The sequence below is a fragment of the Anopheles coluzzii genome, chromosome X (assembly GCF_943734685.1).
Source record: "Anopheles coluzzii chromosome X, AcolN3, whole genome shotgun sequence".
NCBI lineage: Eukaryota > Metazoa > Arthropoda > Insecta > Diptera > Culicidae > Anopheles > Anopheles coluzzii.
In genome coordinates, this window is record NC_064669.1 from 6423697 (window position 1) to 6447936 (window position 24240).

At 46.6% G+C, this 24240-nt stretch overlaps 1 protein-coding gene across 4 annotated transcripts in view; it reads left to right on the forward strand.

Moving 5' to 3' along the window:
* LOC120953647 (protein artichoke) overlaps positions 1–24240 on the forward strand; it is a 102953-nt gene that overhangs the window by 44170 nt on the left and 34543 nt on the right. For 3 of the 4 annotated variants that reach the window (XM_049611028.1, XM_049611029.1, XM_049611038.1), the window contains exon 3: positions 6628–6668. The gene's annotated coding sequence lies outside the window, so the exon portion shown is untranslated. Of the gene's footprint in view, positions 1–6627; positions 6775–24240 lie in introns of all 4 variants that reach the window. The other variant, XM_049611032.1, reaches the window with a different exon arrangement.

Sequence of the window (24240 nt, forward strand, 5' to 3'; positions counted from 1 at the left end):
CGGGGGGGGGGGAGGGGGGCAGGTTTAGCGGTTTGCGGGTCCGAAAGTTCACTGTTTACCGCTTGTCCACGTGCTGGGGCAGCGGGCCACATCGGGTTTGCCGAAATGATGGGATTAGTTTGTTGCTCAGGTGATGGGAAAAGTTGCTGTTGTTGCTGTTGTTGCTGCTGTTTTCTTTTTCATTTCCACAGCCCCGTCTCTCGCTGCGCTGGACGTTGAGACTGATTAGTTTCCGCCGGGGCCGGCTGCTTCGGTACGTCAATCACGCGCGCGTGTTTACGATTCGGGCCCTCGCAAGTAGGCGCAAGTTGCGCTTGGGCGTGTAATGAAAATCGATCGAATTTGCTTCGCCCGCTTATTTACTGAGCGGTTGTTTTTGTTAAGCGCATTGCATACGCTACGGGGACGGTTAGAGGTTTATCTGGCGATGTTGAATACTGTTGATTGTTTGCAGAGCTCCCGTACAGCAGGACTGGTTTTGCAGCAATGTAGTTGGTAACTGGTTGAAATACAGACATGTTTTCTGTTATTTTTACAATAATTAAAAGTTTGTCGGTGTTATTCCCTTGATTTGAGCACTTTAATGGAAAAGGTCCCGAATCTTAGCCAGCCTTTGCTTGCTTGGAGTTTGATAGTTGGCGGCTGAAATGATGCCAACAGTCTGGTTCCAGATTTTCAACGTTGTTTCAGGAAAGGTCAGAATCCGTTTGGTTTGATGCTTTTAAACGTATTAAAAGTAATAAACTATATACGAAAAAGATGAAAGAAAACAAAACGATTTTAAAATGCATCTTCGTTCCTCCGGAAATGAAGAAAAAAGCAATATTTATTGATTTCTGGATAAAGCATCTGGCCTCCGTGGCCTACATACTAGTAGTGGGAGCTCGGAATCGGACATACCCGATTCCGATTCCGTGTTCGGAATCAATTCCGGAACCGATTCCGATACTGGAATCGATTTCGATTCCGGAACCGATTCCAGCGTTGGTTCTGGAGCCGATTCCGGAGTTGGTTCCGGAACCGAATCAAGAGTTGAATCCGGAACCGATTCCAGAGTTGGTTCTGGAGCCGATTCCGGAGTTGGTTCCGGAACCGAATCCGGAGTTGAATCCGGAATCGATTCCGGAGTTGGTTCCGGAACCGAATCCGGAGTTGAATCCAGAATCGATTCCGGAGTTGGTTCCGGAACCGAACCCGGAGTTGAATCCGGAATCGGCTCCGGTTTTAACTCCGGAATCGATTCCAGGATCAGAATCGGCTCCGAAATCAGAATCGTTTCCGGAATTGGAATCGACCTGGTAATCGCAATTTACTCCGGTAACGTAATCAGGCTTGACTCCAGAAATGGAGTTAGCTTTGGAATGAGAATTAGTTTTTGAATTGAAAAAAGAAGTGTGGGAAGCGAAATAAGTTCGGGAATCTCCATGTGAATAGATCTTTTACAAGTAGATTTTGATTCTTTGCCGCTATCAACACGTAGCATCATTGGACCCAAACGCCTATTTCTACGAAGATGCCGAAACCGACTCCGTTTTGGAGCCAATTCTGATTTCGGAGTCAATTCAGATGTCGGAGTCGATTTTGATTCCGGAGCCAATTCCGAAGCCAATTTTGATTCTGGAGCCGATTCTGGAGCCGATTCCGGAGTCGATTCCGGAACCAATTCTGGAGCCAATTCCGATACCGGAGCCGATTCCGGAACCAATTCCGGAACCGATTCCGGAAGCGATTCCGGAAGCGATTCCGAAGCCGATTCCAAAATCGATTCCGGAAACTGATTCCGGACCTACTATCCGGAATCGATGCCAGAAAACTTCGTAGCTAGTCGGAATCGATTCCGACGAAATCTTTATTTTTCCCATCACTACTACATACATCGCTATAAATACTAAGGGATCTTTTACTAAACGTTCCTGTGATCTACTGCTATATATTCTTTTAAGCGTCGCAAACATTTGGTAACATTTCCTAGTCATCATGTTTGTCGATACAAAGTTTGTTGTCAAGCAAGACGCCTAAATCCTTTACTGTCTCAGATCGGGGTAGAGACTGGTCAGAAATGCAATATGCGAACGTTATTGGGGCACTAGAACGAGTAAATGAAATAAAGGTACATTTACTGACATTCGGGCCCTTTCCGTTTTAAGTTCGTAGGCTGAAATGTCAGCAGTTTGCATTGTATAGCAGTTTTCGAGCAGCTATCTAAGTGGGTATAATATACAGGTGGGCTTATCGCAAGGTGTATGAATTTAGAAGGCTGATTTTTATCGCTTCTGCTTCTGAATGAAGATTTTAAGAGAGTTTTGAGTATTCGTCAAGCCTCCAGAAAGCTCGTTTGAGCAAAAGTTTTCATCCTTTCTGTCAGAAAAGTGATGTTCCTATTTGGTTATAAAAACATGCTATGAGACATTCTGGACTACATACACTTTGATTCTAGATTCCACCACGTGATCTCTTTAATGCACCTTGGGGTAAATGTAAACAACACCGTGTTTTCGAGCAGGTACTCGAATCTAATTCTAGCTTTGTGGCTAGAATAATCTAGACTGAAAATTGCAGGCTAGTTTTTTGTGTGGTTTTGTATGGATTGTTTACATGATTGCAGCCCCCAACTGTCAAACTGCATACAAAAAAAAAACTGACTAGAATCGTGAAGGACCCAGTTAGTGGACAAACAATTTACAAGACACCACGAATAAAAGGTAAAAAGAAAGTTTTGTAAATATTGACAGTCACTGGTGCCGTGACCAGGATCATATGATTCGTCTAGGGCTGGACGTTATGGTAGGTTAACTTATAATTTTTTATTCTACGAGGGACCATTAGTTTGCCTACTTTCAGGCTGAAAAATTTGGCACCCAGTAAAAACAGAAATGTTTTTTTTCTACCGCAAACTAATAAGCATTAATCAAAGCGAGTCTAGCAAATGGTTGTGTATTTGGGGGAAAAATCCTTTAAAAATTTGCAACGCAATCTGAAGCATTTACAAAAAATTAAAAATTAAAAAAAACAACCCCTCCCAAACGCTTAATGAACTGTTTACGCTCATTTACTAATTGCTGTACCGGCTTTCCACCGTCCTCCCTTAGTTCATCCCATCGCTCTATAGGTTTCTGCTGGAAGACTTTTTGTTTGCTTGTTGTTTTTCGGCAGTCTACCCCCCCCCCCCCCCCCTCCCCAACCGGCCCGGGGAATGTCGTTACGAAACTTTAATCGTAACAAATGAAGCCACCGTGAGTTGCCGGAATTGATCGAACGTAACTAATCATTTCGCCGTTCGACTTCTTCGGACGGCTTCTGGCGCGGCGTGTAGGGTAGGGCGTTGCCTCATCCGTGGCGCGGCAAACGCTCTGCCTGCGACTAGCGCTGGAAACAGAATTTAATTTTCAAAACAAATTCCACTAATTTCAACCCGTCAGCGAGATGTGCATGAAAGTTGTGCGCTCCCTTACTTTCCCGCGCGCAGACATTTTTTAGTCAATTATTTCTTCAATCTGTTTTGCTCGTGTTTGTTTGTTTTTTTTTTTTAATTTTTTTTTGTTTTTTTTTTTGAAGAAGTGGGGCGTTTATTTCGCTTGGCGGTGGGGCGTCGGACCACGGTAACACAATAATCGATATTCAACTACTGTTTAGGGAGACGCACGCCTGCTCGGCTGTACTTTCTCAATATTGCTCAGCGTAACCGGTTCGGCGGCGTTATGCTTGCCACTTTCCCTGCTGCGTCACAGGACACGTTTTACATCCCTCGGAAAGGGGGAAAGGGCTGACTCACGGATGACGGGGAATTTTAATTTCGTCGTTCGAGTGGTGAAACAGCACACAACGCATGATGATGACGACAGAACAACAAGAAAAACAAAGCAAAGAGAAATAGATGAACGAATGGTGGAGATAGACTGCGAAAAATAAAAAAGCAACTAGCAGCGAAACTCTTCGCAGCGTGATAAAAATCGCAGCCAAGAGCTGGCGGATCCAGAAGGTTTTATAAAATAAACTGTCGAACACAAATACTGCGGGTACTGCTCTAGGGAAGATTGCTCCGGCGAGGGACGGAAAAGTAGTAACTTTGTATTTTCGTAGTTGCGTGGAGGAACTTTCGCCCCCCTCCAACCGACAGTTAATTTCTGCCACGATGCGTTTGCTGGGATAATCGACTTTTTCTGTTTCATTTCGAAACTTCGCCACGTCGATAAACTCGCGGCAAAGTTGGGAGCGTGTAGCTGTCTAGCTCTGGGCTAATATTCTGCCTGCTGTCGATATCTTACAGTAACCGTTGTTATTATTTTTCGGCATAATGCACCTGAATGTATGCAATTTGTATTAATAAGCACGTTTTTTAAACCTGTTGTGTTAAAGTTTCATCGTGTGTTTTCAGCTTCTAAGGGTGGATAATATTAAATGTTTTATAAATAAATCAGTCTTTTCGTTATTGCTTTACTAAACCTGTAGAATTCATGATTTTGCATGTATTAGGGCGTATGGCAAAAAAAATAGATTTATTGTTACAGTGTTTTGTTGACGATCTACTACGATTTAGTAATTTGCATACATTTAGGCGTTTTCAACTGGTGCTCAGGATAGATTTGTGCATTGCTTTTAGTGCTTTGCTTCCACTGTCCAATGTTTCAATTCTTACTTCATTTTGGTTCAAGGTTTCTTCTTCTTTTTCTTATTCGTTTTAGCAAATCAATGCTTATTATTATTAAATTCAATCAATTTGTATGATTTATAAAACTAATACTCACTCCTGATGAACTTCTCAATAGTTTTCATACATAATTTGTTTACATTTGTTGTTTCACACTAATGTAAACAAATTATTTGCTGTACAACATAGTGTTACATACCTGCAGGCGTTCACATAAGTCAGTGAAATTAAATTGAGGATCCCAGTGTCCGATCTAAATGAGCGCCTCTATAATTCTTTCAACCCATAAAACAAATTCGAGCAGTCTGCGAGCTCGCATGAGGCTTCGCACTTCATACAACTTCATAGCCCCAGCGCCTTTACCCGTCAAACATTGCGAGGGTGGTGAGTAGTATCATCTGCTCGAAATCTTTGAGTATTTTAAATATTCTTTATTTTTTATTTAAAAATATTTTTTTTTGCAGTGTTATGTGTCGAAAAGATTACTATTTAAATTTTTGTGAATTTTTGCAAAATAATCTGTCAAAATTGAGGTGTTTTGTGTGCTAAAAATGGCGCTGTTAAACATGATCTCGCGGTGCTATAATTATAACTGCTAAAACCAGGGTCGAAAAAACTGCCTAGGCTCGCAAGCTCTTTAATGCGAGGGCTCTGAGGCTGTGAACTTGTATGGCGTGCGAGCCCTCGCGCGCCCTCGCAAATCGCTGTCGATTGCATTGCGGGATATAAGCAGCTTGTGGGGACAAGCAGTTTTTCCCTCCTAGGTTTTGTACTTATAATTATAACACTAGACGAACAGCTATCAGCACACATTTTGGTTAGCTAAAAATAAGTTTTTTTTCACATTTCTTTGTGACAAAAATAACAAAAATCCACTAACTCACCATTTGGACGATGAATAAAGAAGTTTTGTTATGTATTATTAAATTTTGAAGATTAACAAACGTTCAATAAGATTTTGAGCAGGAGATACTATTCGAAACCCATGCAAAGTTTAGCGGGATCGATGGAAGTTTATTCAGAAATTCAATTGCTTGTTTGCATTGTTTCTTGCAGTGCTGCAAAATGTCACTGTCAATGTCATAAGAAAAAATCTGACTGAAACAAAATCCATGTGAGCGTCACGTACTCAATAGTGATAATCAGAGGTGATACTCAGTGTGATCAATGCATGCTTTGGGACATTTTTGCGACCAACGCTTGGTCAGTCACTGTGTCATGACTTTTTTTTTACTATGATTAGTTCTGCAAAATATCACTGACATAATCATGACAAATTCCGGCTGAAACAAAATCATGTCAGCGTCACGAGATCTACTGGCCTAGTGACTGACCAAGAGTAGGGTGCTAAACAAAATGTCACCAAGCATGTGATTGGACCACCAACTGTTTGAGTCTCACCTCTGATCATCTCAGCTGTGTACGTGATCTGACTTGAGCTTCGTTTCAGTCATGATAGTTCGTAACTGAAACAGTGGCATTTGGCAGCACAGCCAGAAAACGTCATGATTGTAATTGCGCCGACATTAAGCTCAGCTTGTCAGTGAGAGTATCAGAAATGAGCATCGAGTTTCGTTGGTGAACATCCCGTGATGCTCATGACATTTTACAGTACTGGTTTCTAGTGATGCAATGCATACATTTAGGCGCTCTTCATTTCTAATCGTGTCGAAAATCGACTAGTATGTATATTTAATTGAATATTATTTCGTGTAAAACAGTTCAGCGTAAAGACGTATCAGCTCGATCACTCTGTTGCAATTCGCTTACAAAACGTGGTACAGCAGAAAAAATAAACAAAAATCACACTTAAGCAAACCCACTACCCAAACACCATCAAATCCACCCAGTGCGACTGTGTCTACATGTGGTGGCAGTTTGCGGGCGTGTTTCCGTACTTGGTTGTTTGCATAATTACCGAACGCTTACCCTTAATCTGCTTCTTCTTTTCTGATCCATTTTTTTTGTTGTTGTTGCAGGAACACTACTCGACACCGTACGCGAGCAACAATCAAACCAAGTACGTACCAACAAGGCACCGAGCAGCGATCAAATTTCGTACTCCGGCTGGCTTCGCATCGGCCGATTAACGGAGCGGGGCGAAAAGGGCTGCTTATCGGTGCGGGGTGAGTGGGGAGGGGGCGGGGGGGGGGAGGGCACTAAAGCGCGCGTGAGTACTACCTTCATTGATCCGACTAAATCCAATGCTAATACGTGTGTGTGTGTGTTTGGGAGTGTGACGTTGTTTCATCTTCACCGTGACGCGGGACGTGCAAATTGCCAGCGCCAAGTTGGGTGGCGGTACGGCAAAGGTGGATTAACTGGTCCCCCCCAAGAAAAAAAAAAACAAAGGAGGTAGAGGGACAGGAGCGTAGGTAAATTAGGCGAGTTTTCGGAAGGGAAGGCAGGGCTGAAAATTCTGTCAAGCATTAAAACAGCGGAGGTGCAGCGATTACATATGGCGATGGCTCAACGAGCGACGGGAAAGAAGTTTGTTGGATTAAGCGGTTCAAGACAGCGACTACCGTTCCCCCACACAAACCATTCTCTCGCTCTCTCTCTCTCTCCCTCTCTCACCCTACCTACCCTTATGCCTTGCGTGGGCTCAGGGCAGAGGCAGGATCAGCATTAAAGACGGTGCGCTTTGTTTCCAGCCCAGCTTTAAGAAAAACCCCGGTCACGGGGAGGTGTTAGTGCGCAATAAATGGATTTGCGGGTCGAAAAGCATCACCAACCGTACCCAGGCACAAATGCACAACGCACCCACACACACACACCCTGTCACAGGCAGGAACTGCGGCACACACACACACCCTGTGCTGGGCGGGGAAAGAAATTTCAAGACTAAACACTCACACACGCCCCACAACGGTTCGGATGATTACGGTTCGGGGGCCGACATGGGGGGAAAAATGGGAAGGGGGCAGTTAGGCTGGCTGTACATGCTCCCGTACAGCGTGTTCGGCAATTCAGTGGCAGTGTGGTGCAAAAAGTGGAAGGACTAACTTTCTTGATCCTGTTAGCAAGGATAAATACGATATATTTGTTTTCGAGCTTCAATTACGACAAACGAGCTGAGCGAAAGATGTTGTCACGTGCGTATGTGTGTGTGTTTGTGAGGGGTGTGGGAGGAGTTTCGGAGGATCTTGGTGGAGTGCTTAAGGGTGTCTGAGCTTTCCTATGCACAGTGGAGGAGAACAGAAAGCGAGATGTAGAGCAGCGAAGCTGCACGCGTTCGTTTCGCAAGGTGCTGGCGGGGTCGGCGCTGAGCCCGTGGTACAACGTTCGCTTTTACCACACCTTCTCCTTGCTCGACGGGGAAACCTGCACCCCCCCCCCCCCCCCCCCCACCACCCTCCAGCACCCACTGTACTCTGCCTGGGTTCGTTACACGGAGTTTTACGGCAAGCGACGTGTGCATTGGGCCAAACGCTTCAACACACACACACGAGGCAGCCTCGTTATATTGCTGGAAAGCTCCATCTAATCCTCTCGATGGTACACCCCCCCCCCCCCGCCATTTCGCTTTTATGTGAGTCCGATAATCGACGATCTTTAGCTTGAGAGTGACACACACACACACACACAGTGGCTGACAACTTGGATGCACTTAAAGCGAGTAATCTGTAAACAAGATTGGTAACTGCTTACGAGCATTAGCATCCTGCAGTAGTGTCTCCGCACGGAATGAAGATGAAGGGAGGTGGAAGGGGGGGGGGGGGGGCAGGGTGGCCAACTAACGCACGTTCCCGATCGGGCTCGGTAACTGGGCTCGGCGACGGCCGATGCCGCGGTGGTTTTGGCGAGGCGTCGCAAAGCGGGCGCCTGGTGATTTGTACGCAATTTTCACGTTCCACGAGGGCTCGCGCGAGAAGCAGTGAAGTGTGCAGAAAAGTGGAAACAAAAATTCTCTCCATCTTTCTCTTTCTCTCACTCTATCTCTTTTACAACCACCGAACTCGGGAGGGCCCAGATGTCAGACCGTATCGTGAGCATCATCTAATTTCATTACTTGAGATACAATTTTCACCCCCGGTGCAACGGAGGTGGGTAGCGGGCGAGGGGAGCCGGTTTTCGGTTGGGCATTTTTTGTTTGCGTGGAAGGAAGAGGGACGGCAAAGAGGAGGCTGGTTTTTGAACGGGAGCGAATGAAAAACGAGAAAGAAGGGGGAAAAAGAAGGGACGCTGCTGATGCGATTACACCCAATATTGAAGCAATTACTCCCGAAAATCGAAAAAATCTCCTCTCCCCAGTGGCACCATCTTTCTCTGCGCTTCTGCTGTGGCTGTGTGTGTGTGTGAGAGAGAGAGGTTTTGCTGAAGCAGCAGCCCACATGCCACTGCGGGCGAGGTTGCGGGAAGGTTTGTTTGCCGTTCTCGTCTTCGGCGTGCGGCGCGCAGGCCAATGTGGTGCATGTTTGATGTTGCTGTTGGGTCGTGATTTTCCTCCCACCTTCGATGAAGTGAATTAGGTTTCGAGCGGGGTGACCGATGGTACGGTGGGTGGGCGGCGCAAATGGGACGGCGAGGAGGGGCTGCAGATTTGATTTATCGCGAAATCGAAAACCACTTAAATTCCTCAACCGAATCGATTTTATTTATCTACCCTGAAGAGAAAGAGAGAGAGAGAGAGAGATGACAGAAAGGGAAAGAGAAATAAAACCCTCGGCAGTGTCACGTGCCTGTCCCACAGCCAGAAGCCTGATCCTGCAACCCAGGCACGCAACGGCACGGCAGAATTACCTGTGCGTCCTTCGCTCCTTCTTTCGACACTGGTTTGACGACACTGGTTTTGTGGGCAGGGTGACAGTGGGTGTGTTTGTCCCAGAGCAATCGAAACGTCAAACTGCACGTGATCGCATCCCAAGTGCGGGGGCGGAGGGGGGTGACATGGGGAGGTGCAAATTCATTGATCGGTTCCAACTGATCGGTGCGCGTGCTTGGGTTACCAGGAAAGGAATTGCTGACCGCCCAGGGCTAGTGGTGTGCTCTCTGGAGCGCACCCACGACTCTGATTCAACTCCGGCTATTGTTAGTTCGATTCTGACTCTGGCAAAATCGGAATCACTCATCCGAAGCCGTCCAGAGTTGTCCAGAGTCATACGGGTTCGGCTGGATTTGGAGACGACACCGGACGTCTCCGGACTACTCCGACTCCGGACAACTCTGGATGACTCCGGATTACTCCGGATGACTTTAGAAAACTACTGAAGACTCGAACTCCGGATGACTCTGGAGAACTTCGGTGGACTCTGGAAGACTTTGGAAGACTCTGGATGACTGTAGACGACTCCGGGTGACTTCGGATGACTACGGATGACTCCACCTCCGGAGGACTCTGGATAACTCCGGAGGACTTTGGAAGACTTCGGAAGCCCGGAACTTTGGAAGACTTTGGAAGACTCTGGATGACTGTAGACGACTCCGGATGACTTCGGAAGATTACGGATGACTCCAACTCTGGACGACTCTGGATAACTCTGGACGACTCTAGATAACTCCGGATGACTCTAGAAGACTTCAGATGACTCCGGATCACTCTGGAAGATTCTGGATAACACTAGACGACTCTGGATAACTTCGAAAGACTACGGATGACTCCAACTTCGGAGGACTCTGGAAGACTTCGGATGACTCCGGATAACTTTGGAAGACTCTGGATAACTTCGAAAGACTACGGATGACTCCAACTCCGGAGGACTCTGGAAGACTTTGGAAGACTCCGGAATACTTTGGAAGTCTCTGGATGACTGTAGACGACTCCGGGTGACTTCGCAAGACTACGGATGACTCCAACTCCGGACGACTCCGGATAACTCCGGAGGGCTCTGGAAGACTTTGGAAGACTCCGGATTACTTTGGAAGACTCTGGATGACTGTAGACGACTCCGGGTGACTTCGAAAGACTACGGATGACTCCAACTCCGGACGACTCCGGATAACTCCGGAGGACTCTGGAAGACTTCGAAAGACTCCGGGTTACTTTGGAAGACTCTGGATGACTGTAGACGACTCCGGATAACTTCGGAAGACTACGGATGACTCCAACTCTGGACAACTCTGGATAACTCCGGAGGACTCTGGAGGACTTCGGATGACTCCGGATTACTTTGGAAGACTCTGGATGTCTCCAACTCTGGACGACTCTGGATAATTCTGGAAGACTCTGGATAACTCCGGAGGACTCCAGACGACTCTGACTCCGGTCGACTACGGAGAACTCCGCATGACTCAGGATGACTCTGGTTAACTCCGGATGTCTTTGGACGACTCCGGACGACTCCAGACGACTCCAGACGATTCTAAACGGTTCCGAAAAATGCTAGGTGGACCTTCCTTGCGGAGTTGGCTCCGAAATTTTCCGAATCGGATCGGAGTCGACGCCAGTTTTTTGCCGGACTTAACCCATCACTATCCAGGTTGCAGTGCGGGATAGGATGAGGGGGGGGTGAAGAACCCAAAGGTCCATTATAAATTCTATCATTTATCACCAATCCACCCTGGACCTCCTGGAGCAGTTATTGTGTGGCCCGGGAAGTGGAGGAGGAGTAGAAGCGAAAAGAGTAGGAGTCGTAGGCCGCAGTCAGGCAAAAGATGTTTGTCCGGAGTAGTGGGACGTCTCAGAACGGGGTGGGCGGTTGGAGTGTGGAAGATTGTTAGGAATTTGATTTCATGCTTCATGGTGTACGAACTGTCCAAGAGTGTCCTGTGTGTGTGTAGGTCCCACAGGAGGGACGTCACCGGTCACGTCAGCAGTTCATAAATCAAACATCCAGTTTTTTGCCTACTTTCTGCTCCTTCTAGAGGGACCAGACATGGACCCATATGAGACATCTTGTCCCAAACCCAACAGACACACAGACACACACGCCCGGGATAATTGTGAGAAAGATGCACCACGGCCATCAATACCGTTGGAAAGGTTGGTGACTTTTTGGTCCCGGAGGGGGTGGCCCCCTCTCGGCAGCATTAACACTAAACACTTCAACTACACACACACACACACACTGAAACCGGGCAAAGCACAGCAAAAAGATCGGGGCCTTTCGTTGACGACTTTGGCATGTGTCGTCCGTTGGCTTTTGTGCGTGGGTGTGTGTGTGTGTGTCTTAAGGACAACAAGGAGGCAAAAGCAAGCCGTGCCGGAGGCTTCCGTACGTACCAGTCGCAATCAATTGTGGTATGCAAATTTGCTTCCTGTGGACGCTTTTGGGACAGGCACGGATTTTCGGGGGCAGCGGATGGCAGGGGGGATGGGGGACTTGGGGGCCGAAAGAGAGAGAGAAAGAGAGAAAGGGAGAGAGCGAACAGAGCTGGAGACTAATCTGATTGCCTCTCAAGCTGCGAGGAAGCGTCTGTGTCGCAACGTTCGGGGCCTGCCATCTTCGCCGAAACTATGGTTTCAGGGGGGGGGGGGGGTGGGGGTGGTAGGAGGGAAACACATCTCCATAACGAGATCGGGAGCAGGTGGAGCGATGCATACAGAATACATGAGCATTCCTGCGATGCTGCGGGTGAGATTTGCAGGGAGGAGAAAAACAATAACACCAGCATGTGACGGACTGCCTCTGTTGTCTGTGTCCCTGGCGGCAGTAGCATCGACCGGGGAAGGATCTTCGGACTTTTGATGCTGCTGCAGGGCTCCCCCGTACCACCAGGGGCCACCAGCCTGAGAAGCGGGGGATGAAAAACTTCTCCGTCACACGATGCAAACGCCACGCGTGGTCAAAGTCCTTTGTTGAGGCTGTCCCTGTGTGCATGTGCATGTGACTGATTTATCCAATTTCTCCAGTGCGCGAACGCCGAGACGGCAAAGTTTTGGCCCAGCTTTGGGAGGGGATGGATTAAACCCACTGGATGTGTGTGTGTCGGTGTGTGTGTGTCGGCCCTCAGCAGAAGAAGTGTGACCAGGGAAAGATTGAGAGACGTCACTGGAGCGTGGTGCTAGTTTTAATATATTTGTTTATGTTTATTGCGCCAAAATCTGGAAGCTTGGGTGGCAACCGTGCTCTCAGAGAAGTCAGAGAAGGGATGGGACGGCTTCGCCCGTTAACTATACGGTGTTTGAAGCTTCTCGATTGGTTTGGCTTGTTCGACAACGCTGTGCCAGTAACGGACCGAAAGCAGCACCGTCCCGAAACGGTGGAGAGCTGGCACAGCGGGCGCGTTGCATTGGCTTTTGGGGACGTCTGCATGCCCGTCCCTCCCTGCAAGCCGTAACCGAACCGAATGCAAATGGATTGCATACTTGGCAGGCGAAACATTGACCTCCCGCTGCATCGTTCCAAACCCCGAGCCCGAGTCGCTTTAAATTGTCGTCGCCCGGGCACACCATAACTTTTGCCCCGTTTGCCTGCCGTCCTGTGCCGTTTGCCACGGCCTCGTGTTTTGTCTGGCCCCTCGTGACTGCCCGACGAAACCAAGAAAAACCCCCAAAAAAAACGTGTGTCTGCTGTCGTCCGTATTTTGTTCGTTAACTCAATTGCAGCAGTGTGTGCATGTGTATGTTAAGGAACAATAGAGCAGGGGAGGGTGTGTCGCAAGGATGAAGTTTTGGGCAACTTTTGCACTTTATTATTATGCCTTGCTTTCTTTTACTTTTCTCTCTCACTCTTTTCCCACCTACTGTCGTCCAATCCCTCCTTTTTTTTGGTATTCTACTAGCACTGCCACTTGCAATTGTCAATTTGGAACATGTGTGTGTGTGTGCGCCATGGAGCTCAAGAAAAACAAGCTGAGCGTGGACAGTGTGGAGTCGGCAGCCAGAAAACAACACGTACCAGCAAATGCTCTAAACGAAGTGGTGAACACTCCCCATTCGGTCACTCTCGGGCGGGAGGAGGGAGGGTTTGTGTGTCGGTGGGGTGGGGTGGTGTGGGGGAAAACAATCTAAAGATCTTGTTAGACGACACACCGTGGCACACCGTGTTCGGCACCGGGCCGAGTGGAACATTTCGGCCACTTAAGCAAAGCGTTTGTGACGAGTGTGAGGTTTTGCAACATCTTCTAATACAAGAAATAGAAAAAAAACCCCACTCACACACACACATACCCACATATGAGCTGGTATCGCGAAAGAATTGGTTTAAAATTAACAGTCGTTAAAAATTAACCAGAGTCGTTAAAAATTGCTAGAATATGGCATCGCGAACGCATTGAGTTCATTTGTTAATTTTAACGACTGGTCCTATGCCGTCGTTAAACAAACGACTGTCAAGAGCGTATGCGATACAAATTAACAGTCGTTTAATTATACTGCTCGAATTTTTTCCCCGTGTTTGCCTATATGCGATATCGAGCAGTCGTTAACTGTTTTGACGGTCGTTTATTTTAACAGGAATGAACAACAAATGAACTCGGTTAAACCAAAATGAACTTTAAACGACTGTTAAAAAGAGTTCATTTATTCGCGATGCCGGCTATGGGTTGTTCAGGGCTGCTCAACCATCCCGCGTGTTTGTTGCAGTTTTGCCCTTTTTGTCGAAATTACTTAGTCAGCTTTTTAGTGTCTTTTCTTTTCGCTTTTCGCAGGCAGCGCCGGTTCGGGAGTTTCGGGACGAAAACACCTTCAAGTCAGCTTAGGAGTTTCAGGCTGCTGGACTGCCGTACAGTGCACATGCAGCCCGACTGGAGTGATGCGAGGCAATGAAAAAAGGGGTTTAAATGGCTTAACTGGTTGAGCTATGCTAAAAGAGCTGCTGCATACTTCGCAAAAATCTGCTAAAAAAGGTGCCAAAACAAACTAATGCAAATTTAAAAAAAAAAAGGTTGGAAAGGATTTGATTAAAAAAACAAGATTGATAATGTTTGCAGTTTCTTGTCCTAATAGCTGGCATCGCGAAAGTAATGGTTTAAAATTAACAGTCGTTAAAAATTAACCAGAGTCGTTTGAAATTGCTAGAATTTGGCTTCGCGAACGCATGGAGTTCATTTGTTAATTTTAACGACTGATCCTATGCCATCGTTAAACAAACGACTGTCAAGAGCGTATGCGATACAAATTTACAGTCGTTTAATTGTACTGCTCGAATTTGTTCCCCGTGTTTGCCTATATGCCATTTCGAGCAGTCGTTAACTGTTTTGACGATCGTTTATTTTAACAAGAATGAACAACAAATGAACTCGGTTAAACCAAAATGAACTTTAAACGACTGTTAAAATGTGTTCATTTATTCGCAATGCCGGCTAATGTTTGATTTTGTTTTGTTGAATTGTCAAGATTCATCTGGAAATTAGGGTAAAAGTACTCCAAATAATCTCCTCTAACGTTCATTTAGTTTCGGAATTTATTTTTTCACCTCTACTTGGTAGGTTTGGTGTGGTACGCTTGAACCTGATTTTCCATACCAAACGGCTAAAATGCATAGTTTTGGTGGTACTTCAGACCCTACCGAAGCCGGCAAATTTGACGGTTTTATCCGCTGCAATCGACCATTGTGGCACGGCTGGCGGGATTTATCCGGGCTCGGGGGCAATTTTATGCTTTCATATCTTGCGTTTTCACACTTTCCGTTCCATGCTGCTGCACTTCCCCGACCCAGGGTCGTTCCCAATTTGTTGATTTGCAAGATCCTCGTTGCCGCTTTCCGCTCTCCTGGCACAAGTCATCCGGTGGACGACTCTGGGCCCGAGAAGTTTATGTTGCTTCCATTCCCTCCGGTCATGTTGCACTCATAATTTTGCCCCCCTCCCCCCTCTCTCTCTCTCACACACACACAAACAGACACATTCAACATTTTCATGATGAAAAGCACGATGCACACGGCACAGTGGACGGTTGGCTAAAACTGTCAATAAATGTGATGAAAGATTGTGCCCGGCGCACATTCAACCTCCTGGTTGTTTTTTTTGTTGTTGTTGTATTCTTCTCATTTCTCTTTCCTTTTCACACACACACACACATACACACACACAGAGGGCAGAATGATTCGATTTAACGCTCAACTCGTGTGACGTGTCTGCACTTTTCCAGCTGGCCTTCCCCTAACGGCCTTCCCGTGGTTGCCCGAAAATTGCCGCCCCCCCCCCCCCCGCAGTCCAAAGAAACCGCAGGTCGAGCGGATGTTCTGTGGGTGGGCAGCAGGGGGGCGACTGCTGTGTGTTTGGATGCTTGCTGCAGTCGGCCGATGCGTTTTTTGTTTTTTTTTCTCTTTTTCTCCCCCCTCATTCAGTGTTGAACAAAAAAAGTTTAGTTAAACATTTTCAAAATTGTGTGTGGTGAGGAGGGGGGGAAGGGAGGGGGGGGGGAGAGTTGCAAAAGGTCGGGAGAGCAATTTCCTTCATTGGTGAAACGATTCGGCCCTTTTGCTCGGCCCTGTGACGGGGGTGCGGGTGAAGAGTACGTGTTCACATTCCTGCCACACGTTATGACAGCTTCAGCACCACCAATCACACACACACGCACACGGACACATACATATAGAACGGTGGGGTTTGAAATATGACAGCTTTTTGACAGATGTACCCGCTTGGGACGGTTGTGCCGCCGGTGGTGGCGGGACCTGGAACCGGCGTCATCCGACTAGACGGGATATTGTCGACGGAAAAAAACAAACGAAGCAAACAAAAAATGGAAAGAAAAGGTACTTTGTGGGGTTGGTTTGAGGTTTGAGCCATCCGCTTTTGCAGTTTGAGTTTCCAGGCGTTTCACTTTCGGGTGACGACAGCTTCAGGTCAACGCAATTTAGAGCACCGGCGGGGGAAGGGCTGCTTTAGCAGTGTTTCCAAACCTGCGACTGAAACACACACATACAAACACAAACACATAAACACATTGAGTGATTGAGTTTACGACCCAGCAGTGGCAGGAAGTTAACCGTGCGAAGGACGAAAAGTCTTTTACGGTGAAGCTTGTGGCCGGAGTTGGGAAAAAACACGGTAAAATAAATATTCAAACACATACACACACACACACACACACACACACACACACACACACACACACACACACACACACACACACACACACACACACACACACACACTCTTTTCAATTGCGGTGAGCTTGTGGAAAACAAGCTGAAGGAAATTGGAATTTCTAAAGTGGTCTCATATGTTTTAAAATATGTTTTTGATGTTTCGACTAACTGCTCGAAAAGTGCTCGACTAACTGCTCGAGTAGTTTTGGGCACGTTAAACGGGCAAAACAACACTTTAAACATATTTTGTAATGATTTCAGATTTTTATAAACTGCTCGAAAACTGCTCGAAAATGAAAATAAATGCTGAAAAACTCGAATACTATGTACAAAATGTAATAATAGCTGTGATTTTAATCTACCGTTAGGTGCTTGATTACTTCCGTGCTAGAAAACGGTTTGGCACACAAATGTCTAAAGAATATTCTCAGTGCATTGTTTTTTCTTCCTACTACTTTCCAACTTCACACTTGCGGCGCAACCTGTCGGATTCGTCATCACGACGGTCCCCCCAGTGCATGTCACGTCCGGTGCGACTCCGGCGGGAAATGATGTGTTAGGATTGCATTAGCAGACTTTTTTGAGAGGGGGAAATGTGTTCGCTGCGCTAAAGTTCGAGCTTCCGCTCAATTTCCCGTCCCGGGCTGGTGTAAACCTCTGGCGGGATACTGTGGTTGGGTGGAGGGTTCTGCTGCACGACACGTGAAGGCGATAATTAATTGAAATTTGTGCGGCCCTTCCCGCACCATCCAGGTGAGCACTTTTTGGGCAGTGTGGGCAGGCGGTAGGCGGCTAGGGGAAGCAATTAAAAGAGCGAGGTGTCAAAAAGGGTCGAAGTCACGTCCACTGAGCACCACGACGGATACGTGACGGGTACGTGAGGTGAAGCAATTTAACAGGACGCAGAGAGAGAGAGAGAGAGAGAGAGAGTGAGAGAGAGAGAGAGAGAGAGAGAGAGAGAGAGAGAGAAAAGCAAAAAGATATGCAAATTTTTTATTACGAACACACTGGATGCCCAGCCACACCAACGCCACTCAGTTCATCCGTCCTCCGGGCGAAACCGAACCGGAATACTGATTTATCTTGTCACTTTCTCATCATTTCCATCCTCCCAGTTTGCTCACAGTACAGCCGACAGCCGACAGCCGACAGCCGAATGTGGCCGGTGCAGGGAAAGTGAAAACCGCTCGAGTGCAGGATTAAAGCTAACGAGGATAAATTTAATGTTTCGCCATCGGGGCAAGCCTTGCTCGCTATGGGGTTTTGGTGTGCAGATTCGTTGTTTTTTTTAATACCTTTGCCTACCCACTGACTGATTCGTTTAGGACGCCCGTGCAGTGGACAGACAGGCAGCGACACCGGTTCGAAAGGAGATGAGACTTATTTAAATGACACTTTCGGTGCCCCGTGTACGGTGCCGCCAATATGGTGTACTGTTTCGTGTCTATTCTTGGGGTTTTTTTTGTGTGTGTTGCTTTCTGTCGTGTGTTTTGTTTTGCCAGCCGACCACGCTCCTTAACGCAGTTTGTTTGGTCGGTTTCCTCACTTAAGAGCGGCCCGGCCCGTATCGTTTGAAGTGGCAAAAAATGGAAGCAAATGTTGCAATGTCTATTGCGCTCTTGAGTTTGCTCTTTTGGTTTGCTTAATGTTTGAGAGACATTTCGTTTTGAAAGGGTGTCTTAACTAGATCTTGCACTAGTATTTACTGTTTAAAATAGTAGCGAAGCATTGTTCGAGCAATTTTCGAGTACATTTCGAGCACAATCTGCTCGAAACAAGCTTAAAGTCCACTAAGCACTAAGATAAAAGTGATTTACGGTGGTTTAACTGGCTATTGAACTCAGTTGCGAAATTAAATCTTAAAATTTCACGCAAACCACCGGCTCCAACCGGCCATACGCCGAGGTGATAATTGATTAGGAGTGGCGCTCGAGTGGGGGGGGGGGGGGGGGCGCGCAAAAATTAAGCAGTGGATTACGTTACATCACGAACGCTGATTATTCGTAATCTGATTCTTAGCAGTGTCTGAGCCACTGCGTCGTCGTCGGTGGCGGCGGCGGCAGTCGGGAACAATCACGGTGCGGCGGTGAATTAAAAGCCCCCGCCCCGTGTCGGCGTTGCCATTAACCTTGACTTATCGGCTGTCAGAAACAGTGCCCTGCTGGTTCCCGTTTTCCCGGCCCCGAAGAGCCCGGAGGTCCCGGAGAGAAAACGTTGCTAGACTATCAACGCAAGCTGCGAATGGGACGGAAGCGGGGACAGGTTTTTGTTGACGGTGGCAAGCGAGGGCATGGAAAAAGGGGGAGGGGGGGGGGGGGTTTGCACGATGGAGGCAAGGAAAGGGTGATTCCGCACGAGCAGCACCGTCCTTGGCAGCGAGGCGCTTCGAGCGAATTGAACTTGATGAATATTCAAAAGCCTCAAAGCCCCTTCGGTATAATTTAAGCTAAAGTGTGTTGTTTTTTTTTCGCTCTCTTCCACTCTCCCTATTTCTCTTTCTACCCATCCCCTTCGTGTTGTCCGCTTGTTGTGTACACTTAACTCGGAGGAAACCCATCGAAACGATACGGCGCGTTTTTTTTTGTTTTGTTTTCGGGGACAGATAAGGGGTTGGATGATGAACAGCAGCAGCAAACCCCCGGCCCAAAAAAAAAAGTGGAGGGGCGGGGGGGGGGAAGGCGAAGAAAGAAGCAAAACAAAAGAAATCCATCTATTGGCACGAGCGGACCAAGAAAAGCACTCACGCGAAAGGGGGTGGGCGGGTGGTGAAAGGGGAGTGAGCTTTTCGTGAGCTGCTCCACTTATAAACAGACCAACAAACGGAGAACCAGCAGCAGCAACAATACAATATCAAAATAAAAAAAAACACACACACACACACACAAAACTGAAAGATAAGCAAAAGGGTAACCGCCCCCTGCACTCCTTCCCCTCTCTTCAAACCCCACCGTCAAAACCGTGACGCGGGCATTTGGAAGGATTCGGCACCACGGCTCCTCGGTGCTGTGCGCTAGAAGTTGACAGAAAATGACATTCATTTTAGGTGTGTGTGTGTGTGTGTGTGTGATGCACGCGAACCGTGGGAGGGTTGACATTTATTTTCCCCGTTTTCCATTTTCGGGGTGGTGAGAAAAGCAAGCAAAAAAAAAAAAAAAAACCGACAGAGGGTTCGATGGAATTCGGATCGAGCAATCGAACCGAATAATAAGATAGAAATTCAATCAATGATGTTTTATTGTTTATACGCTTTGCTATCGTAATCTTTTTTTGTTGTTGTCATTCTTTTTCCCTTTTCTCTCTCTCCCTTGCTTTTTCTCTCTCTCTCTCTTTCACTATTTTTTTTCTCGTGTTTTACTGTTGTTGTGCAGGCGATATCTTCTTCGTCTTAAGTGTCCTTTTTCTAGTGTTGTTCTTTTTTCCCCTTCACTTTATTATTTTCTTGTGCTTAACCTTTTTTCCCGTTTTCATGATGTAAATTTTTTGCATTGTATCTGTTCTGTTCTGCCTTTATTGCTGTGTTCGTGATAAATTAACGTTTTCTTCCTTCTCTTTCCCGATCAACTTTTTCCACCACTTTCAGCGAGAATTGTTTTCGATTTTTGCATTTATATTCCACCGTAGCTTTTATTTTTATGCTGCTGCACGCTGCCCACCCTCCCGGCAGTGTCTCCCGGCTGATTGGTGTTTTTATTTGCTTGATGATAACATTTTCTGTGCATCGAAAAATTGATCTGCTTCGCGGAATCCTCATGCCCCAAGGCCCCCTTGTGCGTCAAAACACGGTTGCCAAGACAGATTTGCGATGCGATGCCCGGTGATGGATGGAATTGTTTCGGCTCGAGTTGTCCATGGCCACCGATTTCCTGGGTGCCGGGGGAAAACAAAAAAAAAACCAGCGAGCTGGGAGCGAGACAGGCATAAGGAAGCGGGGGAGGGGGGGGGTCATCTGACCTTCCGTTTGCCTTCCCGCCGGCCCGCACTAGTTCGATCCGGGCCGGGCACCGTTTGACGAGATGCGATTGTCAGTACGCTACATAATTCATTTTTTTATGTATCCCCATCCCTTTTTGCGCCATTTGCGTTTCGTCGGGGGAAAACTGCTCGTTTTTTTTTATCTTCTCCTTGCCAGCCTGTTCCCGTTCATCAGTTGCAATGCTGCGATGCTGAGGACAGTTGCTTTTCGTTGGTTGATTTTTTTTTCGTTGTTCACCAGTTTCCGGTTTCGGGTGGTTGTCCGTCAGTTTTTGCTGGCCCCTTTTTATTGCTTCATTACATGTTTCCTGTAGGACACTTTCTTGCTGGGGCGAACATGGTTGAGAGATATTTTCATGCTCGTCACACTATTATTACCGTCCACTATTGCCGTAGTGTTTCAGATTTCAGCAGGAGAAAGACATAAAAAGCCAAATGATTCAGTGCCTGGGAAAAGCATTCATTTGAGTTTTGCGATTTGTTTTGTTAGCGCTTTTTTTGTTGCATTCTAAAAGTGAGGTATTAAATAAGTAATGTTTTCTAAGCTTCATTAAAATCACTTCTTGGGAAATCGCTTTTGTATCGTTCACTCTGCTATGCATAACAGACAAATTTAGCTTTTTATGGCTAATCTAAGGACCTAAAAAACTATTGTTGCCTACTTTTAGGCGTTTTTAGCCAATACAATTGACACAATTCGAGCAGTAGCCTTGCCGGCAGTTCCCAAGTGACATTTGCTCGATTTTTTTTTTCCATATCTGCTCGATTTGTACTCAATACGCCTGAAATTGTGGATTTGTGTGTTGAAAGCGCCAAGATTTGGTGTGTTCGTAAATAAAACTTTCATCCATAGATGGACGATGCCGTCAAGCTCATTTTACATTCTTAGCTTTGGTTTTTGATGAAAAACGTAAGCAATTTTTGTGTGACGTTATTTTTAATAAAAATCGGTATTATTTAAGTATAACTTGGCTAGATTACCAACGATAACGATAGGAAATAAGAAATTGCATACATAATCCAAACCAATCGGCATCCATTGCATACTTTTAGGCGCGTTCTTAAGCAGGCAAGCGTATTGTTCCATTTTTTTGTTGTTCCACTAAACAATTTACAGGCCATTTCTTTGGGTCGATTTGCTGGCTGTCCCACATCTTAGGCTATTCCACTTCCTAGGCTATCCCACCCTTTTACTTTAGTTTTGTTTTTAATATCTAGTTTTTGTTTTTTTTGTTTGTGCTGTCTGTGCAAGCACTGTTTACCCGAACCGCTTCGATCGCAGACAGAATGCGTTCGGAATAGATAATTTGGCAGCCGGACTTCCGCTGCTCGTTCGCTGCCGTCACCCTGCCACATTTGTCACGTTTCGGACGGCGCAAATTATGTGGTCGAGCACCGGCTAGTCGAGCAGTTTTCGGAAGCGAAAGAAAGCCACAGAAAAGATGAAGGAAAAAAAAAACCTCTCCAAGGAGACAGTTAGTGTTTGATGACGTGAAAGGGCCATAAAAACCGAACCTACTACACACACACACACACACACATAAACGCATGTCGGCAAGGACGCTGTCTGTCTTGTTACGGTTTCAGCCTCCGATTCGGCAAAACGTTGTTTTGTGTTGCCGCGTCCGGTGCGTTTTGTGCGGTGTTGTTGTGCATCCCATGTTCCCTTGATGGCTTCTCCTCCAGCTTTCTTTCGGACGATTGGGCTGTGCGCGCGGCGTGTGTGTGTGTGTGTGTTTATTTTTTTCCGGACGATGAATTTATTTTACCATTGCGACGCGGACAGCAAGCCACCGAGCCGCCGCAAACGATGTTATACATCAACCGTAATGGCCGTTTAATGCGCTGCCCCTTTCTTCGGGTTCAGCGATGATGGATATTTGGCAGGCGGCCGGAAAAAGAAGTTCCCGATTTCTGCTCGCCTGAGTGTGTGTGTGTGTGTGTTTGTGTTTTCGTGTGAAACTGGTTGTTTGCTTTTCTTCCTGCTTTGGTGCAGGATTTATGCCTGCGCCGAAGGAATGGTTGTTTGCGCTGGGAAGGATATCTTGCACACCTTCTTTAGCTTTTTTGTTTTATTTTTTTATTTGCTGCGGTTGGTCATTTCTTGCTCGGGCAGGTTTCGTTCGATCCACGGAACGGTCGCCGAAATTGCGTCGTCACACAGTTTAATGTCATATTTTGAGTTATTAGTGGTGAAGCACACACACATACATACAAAAAGGACCACAAATCTTGAGTTTTATCTTTACTTTGTTTCCTGAAATGTAACATTTACGGCCCGACGCCATTGCCGCGACACGGCTGTACTGCGTTTGCTTGCATCGAATAACAATACGGATGTGATCACACGTTGAAATATTGCAATCGTACATGGGAAATGAGGTATGAAAATAGCAAACCGGTAACCTGTAAACATGGATGAATTTTAGAGCGCCTAAAGGTATGCAATCTAGTAATGCAGCGGGCTTTTATGTACAAGAATCTTTCGAATGTGATGATTTATTTTTCATTTCGATTGTATAATAGAATCTTTGCTAATATAATAACTTGCTCTCTGCCGCTTTAACCATTGCGGTTGTTACATTGCATACCTTTAGGCGCGGCGAACAGAAAAGTCAATTGAACCTAGCGCTCTAGGTCACCGTAAGAGAATGGGCATTTTAAAACGATGTCAATCGATTTACCAGCATCGACAAAGCGTCAAACGGACGGAAAGAATGGGAGAACAAAACACTCCACTGTAACTCGAGTTCACAATTGACGTACAAAAAAAAAAAACAAAAAAAAAACGGAAGAATAAAAAGGTACAAGCGATAATCGGGTATGAACGCGGGCTTTTCTGCTTCCCGTGTCGGCCTGCCCGTACCGAACCTGCTGCCGCACGCGGTGCGCTCTCGTACTTTGCCCGCGAGCGAGGCAAAAGCTTCGGTGAACGGCACAAAGCGAGCAGGAAATAAATACGCCCCAGCGAGAATCGGGGCTAGCGATTCCAGCATACTACGCGCTCGGGGTGAATGGGGGGGGGGGGAAGGGTGGGTGCAAAGGGAAGAAGGTGGTGGCAGGAAAAGCGGATCGCTAAAGTTCACGGCATGAAGCGACTCAATTTTCAGCTGCTACTGTTTATTTACTCAAGCCGGGGCTTGTAAGGCGGAGCGGTTTTGGAAACTGTTTTTCGATTACGTGTCGATTTGTAACGTATTGTGTGTTACGAAACCGTTTCCTTTTTGTTGGTGGTGGGCGGCTGAAACTGGAACACGGCTTGCGGGTGAGCGGGTGGGAAAAACATGAGCAAAATAGCTCGGGCTCGGGACTGCGCAAACACGGACTGGTAAGAAACGGTCGCTTCTGCCGCTTTCTTGATTACGGATTGTGCTAAGCAGTTTTGATATTAACGCTTTTGTTTGGTTTCGAGCCGCGACAGCCCTAAATGTTGTGGAATAATTAGAGATGCTTTGGTGTAGTTTGGGCTGTGTAGCTGTTGATTTTAACTCGCTCGCGGTGTAATTTATACAGCAGCAACCGATTAAGTAGTACGAATTGCATACACGCAGGCGGTTTGTTGATTGGGCTCGAAAGTGAATACATTCGCGAGTGGAAGCACCTACATGTATGCAATTGTAGCTGAACATTTTGTGACATCTTCCTCTCAGTAAATGAATTTCGAAAATACAAAAGAAAACAAGCAATGAGCTATTTGTGAAG